Below are 10333 nucleotides of genomic sequence, written 5' to 3'. Positions count from 1 at the left end.
AGAATTACGTCATCCCTATATTTTTTAAAAAGATTAAGATTATTTTTATACTTCTTCATCAAAAAGTCACGTGGGAACTGATCTAGATCGAGAACTCAGAGAAAAAGGGACTAACTTGATTGAAAGATAAAGTTAAGAGATAAGAATTAAGAAGAGAAATGGGGTCCAATAGGAATCAATAAGAGAATTGGGGTCCAATAGCATTTGAGAAGAGAAATAGGGTCCAATAGCATTTGAGAAGAGAATTTGGGGTCCAATAGGAATTGAGAAGAGAATTGGGGTCCAATAGGAATTGAGATGAGAAATTGGGGTCCAATAGGAATTGAGAAGAGATTTCCACACACCATTTCCTATATAAGCATCCCCTCTCCTTTGTAATTACACACACATATTGCTAAGCTACTTGCATACTTACCATGCTCAAGATTATGCTTAAGTAAATCAAGGTTTAAATTAAACCTTGCTCTTGCTCTCTCCCTCTCTTAAAGGCCAAACCCTTGAGGGTTTTGTGAAGAATCTCCTCTCTCCTTCCTCTTTATTTTAAATCCCTTTCCTTCCTCTTTGAGCCTCACATCTCTTCAAGAAGGACTTCAACTCCACTTCCCTCTTGTTTAGAGGAGGTAATCTTCATTTCTAGTAGGTTTAATTAATCCATGTGTTTTAATACTAGAAGGTTTATGTGCATCATTTTAGGTTTAAGCTTTAATGGTAACCTTGGAGTTAGGGTTAAGTATTAATGGTAGTTATGCATCATTAAGTTAAGCTTCAAATGTAGATTTGCACTCGTAAGCTAACTTAGGTGTAAGCTTTAGTGACCACCTTGTATTTCTAGGTTTAAGCTTTAATGGAAACCTTGCAATTAGGGTCAAGTGATAAGAGTATCTATGCATCATAAATTTAAGATTCAAAGGTAGATTTGCTCTTGTAAGATAAGCTTTAATGGTAACTTTGCACATAGGTATAAGCTTTAGTGACTACATTGTATTTTTAGGTTTAAGCTTTAACACTAGAATGGTAACCTAATAGAACATAAAAGTGTCCTTTCAGGGTTTTGGAAAAAAATTCCAAAACCATAGTAGATCCACTCATTTTGAAAAAATCCTTTCATGAGATTATAGTTCAATATTTACTACATATGCAAAAAATGAGAAACTTGTAATTTTTCTCATCCCTTGGTCACTACAAGCCTCCAAAGTTGATAGACCAGTGCATTTTGCCCAAAACAGCAATTTCTTACGGTTGATTGCATATAAATAAGACTGGGGATTTTTGTAGGACATGAGATAAAATTCCCCGTTAACTTCAATGGGTTGGTGACCAAAACATATGGTTGCTTTTACCTCACTAATGTTTTTTTGGTAAAAAAAGATAGGTACAAAAAAGTTGCATTTTTTCCATTCTGCGGACCTATTATCAGAGTTTCTATAGTCACGCTCAATACAGATACTATATACATGTTTTCTTAGTTTCCTTTGGGCCTTTGGATTCAAAAGGATCCATGGAGCATGTCAAAAGGATAATGGATCTCTTACAATTGGAACCTTGGGGCCAATGATAAAGTGCTAAATACAGCAAACATGAAAAAACTGGGTTTAGCATTATGACCTCTAGAACCCCATAAAAACTACTCAATATCTAGCCAAGTTTGTAGTCTATGGTTAGATATGGTTACTACCTACAAAATACACACAATTGGTCTAAGAAACTAGCAATATTGAGAAAGTTATACTTTCTACTCTAAAATGTATCGTATTCTTCATCAATCAAAAAACTCAACCATCATCATATACTATGCTATATAGCATATTAGGTCCCCCAAAACTCAAGGAAGATTATCTTTATGTTATACATTACACTTACACAATCAAAATTGAATTTGGATATCAAGAAAGCCACCAAAAAAATAATAAAAGTGCTAATTTTGGCCAAAAAACAGGATTATGCAATTCTTATAAATTGGTCATAACTTTCAATTTTAACACTTAGCTCTCACTACAAGCATCAAAACATGTTGAGAACTATGAAGGACTAACCTCTAGCCATCTAAACCTCACAAACATGAAGTTTAGAGTGGTATAGTTGCCAAAAATTGAAAAAAGGGCAAAAATAGGACCCGTTTTTCACACAGTTTAGGTTCAAAAATGTTGTGCAAGAGTAAGGTTAATGGTGAGATCGATACTTTAAAAAAAATGCTTAGTTTTTTTCAGATCATAAGGAAACTTTGTGGATATATAGCACCTAGAAATTCATTTTCATACTCTTCAAATAATTCAAGCAAAATGGTCACTTAACAGGACACAAAAGTGTCCAAGGACATAAAAGTGTCCTGTTACCATTCTAGTGTTAATGGAAACCTTGCAATTAGGATCAAGTGATAAGAGTATCTATGTATCATAAAGTTAAGATTCAAAGGTAGATTTGCTCTTGTAAGCTAAGCTTTAATGGTAACTTTGCACTTAGGTGTAAGCTTTAGTGACTACTTTGTATTTTTAGGTTTAAGCTTTAATGGAAACCTTGCAATTAGGGTCAAGTGATCATAAGAGTATCTATGCATCATAAAGTTAAGCTTCAAAGGTATATTTGCTCTCGTAAGCTAAGCTTTAATGGTATCTTTGCACTTAGGTGTAAGCTTTAGTGACTACCTTGTATTTTAAGGTTTAAGCTTTAATGGAAACCTTGCAATTAGGGTCAAGTGATAAGAGTATCTATGCATCATAAAGTTAATCTTCAAAGGTAGATTTGCTCTCGTAAGCTAAGCTTTAATGGTAACTTTGCACTTGGGTGTAAGCTTTAGTGACTACTTTGTATTTTTAGGTTTAAGCTTTAATGGAAACCTTGCAATTAGGGATGAGAGTATCTATGCATCATAAAGTTCAGCTTCAAAGGTAGATTTGCTCTCGTAAGCTAAGCTTTAATGATAACTTTGCACTTAGGTGTAAGCTTTAGTGATTACCTTGTATTTTAGGTTTAAACTTTAATGGAAACCTTGCAATTAGAGTCAAGTGATAAGAGTATCTATGCATCATTAAGTTAAGTTTCAAAGGTAGATTTGCACTTTTAAGCTAAGCATTAATGGTAACTTTTCACTCAGGTGTAAGCTTTAGTGACTACCTTGTATTTTAGGTTTAAGCTTTAATGGAAAGCTCGAAAACTCATAAATTATAGGATGACCTTCTAGCTTCTTAAATGGAAAGCTAGGCACCATAAGAAAAGAGTAGTTGTCTAAGCTCGATAGAAGTAGTTCAATTTTTGGTATTGAAGAGTATTTCTGAAAGTTGTCAATTTCAAGTTTGTTTGCAAATACGGGATGAGGGAGATAGGGGATAACTTCGTAGAATTGAGTTGTTTTGAACCAAAAACTCTACAAGCTTCCATGGAGATGCCCCATGGATGTCAAAAGATTGCAAATACCTGGGAATCGACAAAACGGGGATTGAACTTAAAAAGTTGGCATTTCCAAAGAGACATTAACCATCAAATGCCTATGGCAAAAATTCGCTTGTATTTTTTAAATAAACTTGGCTGGTAGATAATTAATGAAAGTAGGAATTAAGGTTGATAAATGAATGAACCTGAAAATTACCAATTAGGAGTTAAAAAGGAATCTCAAGAGGTGATAGGGATAGCCCATTGCAAAACATAGATTTAACTAGGAGTTTTGAAGATTTTCTGGAAATGACCGGAAACCAAGATGGATTTTCATGGGGTCAATTTGATTGAAAGGCCAGCCCATTGAGATGATTCTCTTGGGGAACTTGACGGAGATTAGCCCTTTTTATCTAGGGCAACGTAACCGGCTAGTTGTTATACGTAGGTCATTCATGCCCGAGGGATAAGGGATGAATGGGTTTGTTTTATTTTTTCCCGACCAGGTGAAGTACCCGCGGTATCTTATTGGAAATCAGTCATAATTCAGGTATGGCCCGAGGCCAATAGTTGGATGAGAAGGTCATACTCAGGGAGGATGATGTGAATTTAATTAAGGAAATTTGTTTGACTTGGTTGCTTAAAAAGGAACTGGAAAGGCTAGGAATATAGGGGTTATCATGTGCATCTGTCACCAGATGGTGCTATATCTCTCGAAATAAAATGCTTAGGAAGGAATGATTAAATTACTTGATGAACCTTTCCCAAACACTTAATTCTGTGAAATATTGTGAAGGTGTTGCCATTTTGATGGCTTGTAACCGATTATCTTGGCCTGAATAGGGAGGCAAAATGAATTGGTTGAAACTAAATGTGTTTCTTGATTAGTTAGGAAACTAATTACAAGCTTATTATAGCAGATAAAGGAAAGGAAATAAATTAAAAGTTTCTAAATAAAGATCTGATGGGAACAACCAGATGAATTTCCCTGAACGAGGGTATGCAACAAATTGCATGTTGCTTGATGATGTCTGATAGACTGCTATCTTCCTGATTTTGTAGTAGTTAAGTACTACCTCGGGAAGGGATTTTCATGAAATGGTTTGGTGTGTGGGCGGATCCGGAGGGTTATATGGCCGGATGTTGGTTTAAATTTTTTATGTTAAACGCTAGGACTACGTGGGATAAAAATGGGTAATCGGGGACGAGCGAGACCAGGTAGGATTGCAAGATCCCTCTTCTTAGGGGAAAGTGATAACTGTCGTGCCTGCTTGTCAGGAAAAAGGGGTTATCGCCATGAACCAAGGGAGAACAAGAAAGCAAGAGAAGATCCTCAAGTTAAAGATAAAGAGAATCAAGACTAAGGACCATGATTTTGGGTGCGCAAAGTTGTCAAAGACAGATTGATTATGAGAAGCAGATAGAATCATTGAATGAAGGGATGTACCCCCTTTGGTTGGCAATCAAAATAGGTTGGAGTCTTGTCTGAGTGTCGGTCCCAAGTGGGAGGGATACCTACAGATAGATCTACGTCATTCCCTGGAATGGTCTGGAGGAACTGAGGGAGGTGAGTAGGGTCGAGTCTGGGTATGGCCCTCACAGATTCAATGATTCGAAAACATTAGTTGATAGGACATCTCCTTGATTGATTTTAGGATTTGAAAAGGACCATAGTATCTTTTTTCCACCTTAGCATAATACTTTTGGTGGCCCGTATGATTTCTACCCATCGTTTGCCTGAATCTAGCCAAGTTGAGAAACTTGAGTAGGACCCAGCCATTTCCTTGAAATTCAAGGCCCTTTTGTGCTTGTTAGCAACAAATTTTTTCTTTGTTGTGAGATAGATATAGCCTCCTTAATCTACTTAAAATATTTTTGTAGGTCTCAGCTATACTCCTTGGCAAAAAAGATCTTCCCATGTACCCTAAGTAGCAAGGGATTTTTTGTTCTTCCCTCAATGATTTTGAAGGGTGCCTTCCGTGTAGTAGTATGAACAGTGTTATTGTACGCATACTCTACAAGAGGTAGATACTTCTCCCATTGTGAGCATTGATCTACTTCCATAATAGGTTTTGAGTAGATCTAGAATTGTAAGCTTAGATATCTCACTTTGGCCATCCGTTTGTGGGTGATGAAGAGAAATTTAGCCTTGTACCTAGATTCTCAAAGAGACCCTTTCATAAATTACAGGTCATTTGTGGATCTCCATTTCACACTATGGATGTTGGCAAGCCATGGTGTTTGAAAATATGTGATATGAAGAGGGTGGCCATTGTATGTGCCTTAATAGTCTTTTTGACAGGTATGAAATGTGCTTGTTTACTAAACATGTCTACTATTGTCCATATTCCTATATTCCCATGTATAGATTTGGATAATAAAAAGATAAAATCCGTGGATATACTCTCTGATGGTGAATTAGGAATTGGAAATGGCTGGAGTAATCTAGGTTTCTTCCCTCTATCATACTTGGTCTTTTGGCATACCACACATTTTGAAACATACTCTTATATGTATACTTTCATGGTAGGCCAATAGAAATACGTCTCTAATCCTTGAAGAGTTGGTCGAATCCCTCTATGCCCCACATAGGTAGGAGCATGAGATTCATACACTACTTTCTCATGAAGGGAGTTAGTAACACATAGCCTACTACCATGGAGAAGATAACCATCGTGCAAGGTGAACGGTTCCATTTTCATTCCCAAGGCAATGGATGACATTACATCCTTGAAATTAGGGTCAATATCATACTCATCTATCATAGAAGATAGATCATTGTGAGTTTCTATAGACACTGCATTTACTTTTGGTCGTCGTGATAGTGCATAGGCCACTTGATTGTGCTTGCAAGCAATATGATCAATATGAAAATTAAATTGTGAAACAAAATTTACCCACCTCATTTGGTTGTTGGAAAGCTTGGTTTGTGTCATGACGTACTTTAAACTTTGGTGATCCGTTCGTAGGATGAATGGAGTCCCCAAAAGATAATGCTTCCATGTGTCAAGGGCATGTAGAATAGCTAGCAGCTCCTTCTTGTATATGCCCAAAACCCGCTCATTGGAATTGAGTCTTTGACTCTCATATGCTATGGAAGGTCCTTCTTGATGCACAACTGCTGCAAGGAAATCTCCACAAGCATTAGATTGTACCTCAAATGGTTTTGAGAGATTCAATAATGTAAGGAGAGGTTGAGAGATAAGCTTCTCTTTGAGCTTCTCAAAAGCATTTTTCTCTTTTGCAATCCATGAATACTTGATGTTATTCTTTGTTAAGTCTGCTATTTATGAGAATTTTCCTATGAAACATCTATGATATGCACACATACCAATAAATCTTCGTAGCTCATGTAGGTTCCTTGGATTCGGCCATCCTTTTAGTACCTCTAAATTTGTTGGATCCATACGGAGACCAGCATGAGAGATAATGTGACCTGAGTCTCTTGAAGAAAAAAATTACTCTTCTTTTGATTAATAAAAAGTTTATTCTCCCTCAATGCTTGAAAGATTAACTACAGATGTTGCTTATGTTCCTCGAGGGAATTGGAGTAGATGATGATATCATCAAAGAACACTCCAGTAAACTTGCAATAGGGCCTAAAATTTTTCTCCATTAGGAAGTTGAATGTGGTTAGAGCATTTGTCAAGCCAAAAGCCATGACAAGATATTCATAAATACCAAATTTTGTGCGGAAAGCGGTCTTTATAATATCTTCATTCACCATCCTTATTTGATGATAGCCACTTTTAAGGTCAATCCTATTGAATTAGGTAGAGCCTTGTAGCTTATTAAACAAATCTTCTACCGGCAATACCAAAAATTCGTTCTTGATAGTAATTTGATTTGGTACTCTATAATCAACGAACATACGGTATGTACCGTCTTTATTTTGCACTAATAGGATGGGTGAGCAAAAGGGAGAGGAACTAGGCCTCACCATTCCTTTGTCTACTAGCTCATGTACTTGCCTCTAATTTCCTCTTGTTGATCTTGGGAAACTTGATAAGGAGGTTTATTAGGCGGTGAGCTCCCTGGTAAAAGTTCTAGTGTATGGTCATCATTCCCTCGTTTTGGAGGTAACTCCATAGGGATGTCATCCATAAAAACATCTTTGAATCTATTTAGAAAATTAGACAACTCTAATTCCTATTAATTACTACCACCTTGATTTGGTAAAACATTAGGATCATTTATGGAATCTTTAACAAAAACCATATACGCGAAAACTGTTAAAATTACCCGTTAGCTTCAATGGGTTGGGGATCAAAATATATGGTTACTTTTGCCTCACTATTTATTTTTGGGGGGAAAAATTAGGTACAAAAAAGTTGCATTTTTTCTTTTTGTGGACCTATCATCAAGATTTCTATAGTCACGCTCAATACAGATACTATATAAATGTTTTTTTAGTTTTCTTTGGGCCTTTGGATCCAAAAGAATCCATGGAGCATGTCAAAAGAATAATGGATCTCTTACTAAGTGGAACCTTGGGGAAAATGATGATTCCTAAATATAGCAGACATGAAAAAGCTGGGTTTAGCATTATGAACTCTAAGAAACTACTCAATATCTAGCCAAATCTATAGTTTATGATTAGATATGGTTATCACCTACAAAATACACACAATTGACCTAAGAAACTAGCAATATTGAGAAAGCTACAGTTGCTACACTAAAATGTCTCGTACTCTTCAGCAATTAAAAAACGCAACCATCATTATGTACTATGCTATATAGCATATTAGGTAAGAAATCCACCAAAAAATCATAAAAGTGCAGGATTAGGCAATTCTTGTAATTTGGTCATAACTTTCAATTTTAACACTTAGTTCTCCTTAGAAGTGTCAAAACATGTTGAGAACTACAAAGGCTTATCCTCTAGCAATCTTAACCTCAAAAACATGGAATTTTTAGTGGTATAGTTGAAAATTTTGAAAAAAAAGAAACAAAAACAGGACCCGTTTTTCATACAGTATAGGCTCAAAAATGTTGTGCGTGAATAAGGTTAATGGTGAGATTGATATTACAAAAAAAAAAAATGTAAAGTTTTTATCAACTCATAAGGCAACTTTGTGGAATATTGCATCTAGAAATTCATTTTCATACTCTTCAAATCATTCAAGCAAAATGGTCACTTAACAAGACACAAAAGTATCCAAGGGCATAGAAGTGTCATGTTACCGGTCTAGTGTTAAATACGAATGTCTTTTTCATGAAGTCAACGCCGCTCATTCAATATGGATTTTGTCATCATTGAAACAAAAATAAATCACAAAATTGTCAACAAGTGTTATAATTCAAAGATACTAACACCATCAACGTGTCCAAAACGCCCAAAAACCTAAAAATTGAATCTCTACTTGCCTTGTTTTCACATTGTTGATGGATATGCCGCAAGCAGACCTAGGTTTCATTATACCTTATACGAGATGTAACATTTAATGGCCTAATAACTTATGTGTAGCGGAAATTAGCATGAACATAGTGGGCATTTCATTAGAGTAGATTCCTAATGAGAATTACAAGAGTGCTTGGGTGGAGAGAGCAACAAAAAGAATAACACCTAGTTAGATAGCATTGACAATACTTTCAAAAGAGAGAGCAATTAAGCTATTGACAACAGTTGAGAACCGGATTTTCATGGAGCCGGTCCCCCCTCCAAAAGGCTTTGTATTATGGTTTCTCCCATCAAGAGAGACATTGTACAATACAATCCTTTGTGTTCCTTCAAGACTAGCTAGTGCAATGAAGATGGAAACTTCATGCACTAAGCAAAACACTTAACAAACACAACTTGAATTATCCCCGTTCTCAGACCCAAGACCTCACACACCTTCGAAGATGGTGAGAGCTAGCAGGGTATGAGAGTAGATTGAGAGGAAGAAGGAGTATCTTACGAGAAAGATGTACATCTCCTCACATAATCACTCATATGTAGCATAGATTAGCTTAGTAATTAGCTTGGTAGAGGAGATGAGCATGCATTGAAGCTTGGCTCTTGGTTGGATTTGCATCCACATGCCAAGAGAGTGTTGATGTAGGATTCTATCTCACAAGCTTGGAGTAGGTGATGAGTTCTCCATTAAAGCTTGGGAAGAGATAGTCTTCTCTTTCTTCACACATGAGCTTGTGTGAGTGTGTGTGTGATAATACCTTGCAAAAATCAGCCCCCTCTCTCTCTTGGACTCTTGCTAAATGCTCTTCCTTAAGCCTCATTGGCCTTCCCCAAGTCAAGCCAATTACAATTAAGCAGCATAAGTGATAGCCTTCTGACATGTGTCCCCCTTTCCCCTTTTGTGAGAGCTTTAGGTAATTAAATAATTAAACTAAACTCTCATTGGACCCCTTTGCCTCGTGGCCAATAGGAATCAGGCAAGCCATGGGGCTCCTGAATGCTCATTGGACCCCTTGGGAGAGTGCCCAATAGTCTTCTAAGAGACTTAATTCTCATTGGTTTGTTTTATTAAATGTTTTTAAATTAATTAAACTAGATTTACTCTAGCTTAATTTTCATTGGTCCACTTCAAGGGTCATCCAATAGAAATTGGGCACACCTTGTGGGCATCTGGCCTAGGGAGCTGACATGTGTCCCTCATTCCCTTTGTGTAAAGGGAGCCTGTCTGTGTGTGTGTGTGTGTGTGGCTTTCTCTCTCATCCCCTACCTTTAGGGCTCGCCCCCTCCCATGTAGGGATGTGCAAAGACTTTTAGGGCACACACAAAGCATCCAATTTTCCCTAGGGTTGACCTTTGGACACAACCTTTGAATTTTGGAACCTTGGCATTTTGGAAGTCTTAATGGGCTGAACCTTAGGGTCTTTTTAGCCCATTGTTGCACATGGCTCTTTTGCAGATGGCCCCCCCTTTGGATCCCTATTTTCCCTCCTTTGGATCCCTACCGTGGCCGGTCTGCTAGCTTAACCAATATTCTAGCTTTTTCTTCCCTGGACTTCCCCACATTAAATG

The sequence above is a fragment of the Adiantum capillus-veneris genome, chromosome 17, assembly GCF_014529385.1.
Source record: "Adiantum capillus-veneris isolate H3 chromosome 17, ASM1452938v2, whole genome shotgun sequence".
Lineage (NCBI taxonomy): Eukaryota > Viridiplantae > Streptophyta > Polypodiopsida > Polypodiales > Pteridaceae > Adiantum > Adiantum capillus-veneris.
The sequence above is the reverse complement of the archived record's forward strand: the minus strand, read 5'-3'. Positions refer to the sequence as shown.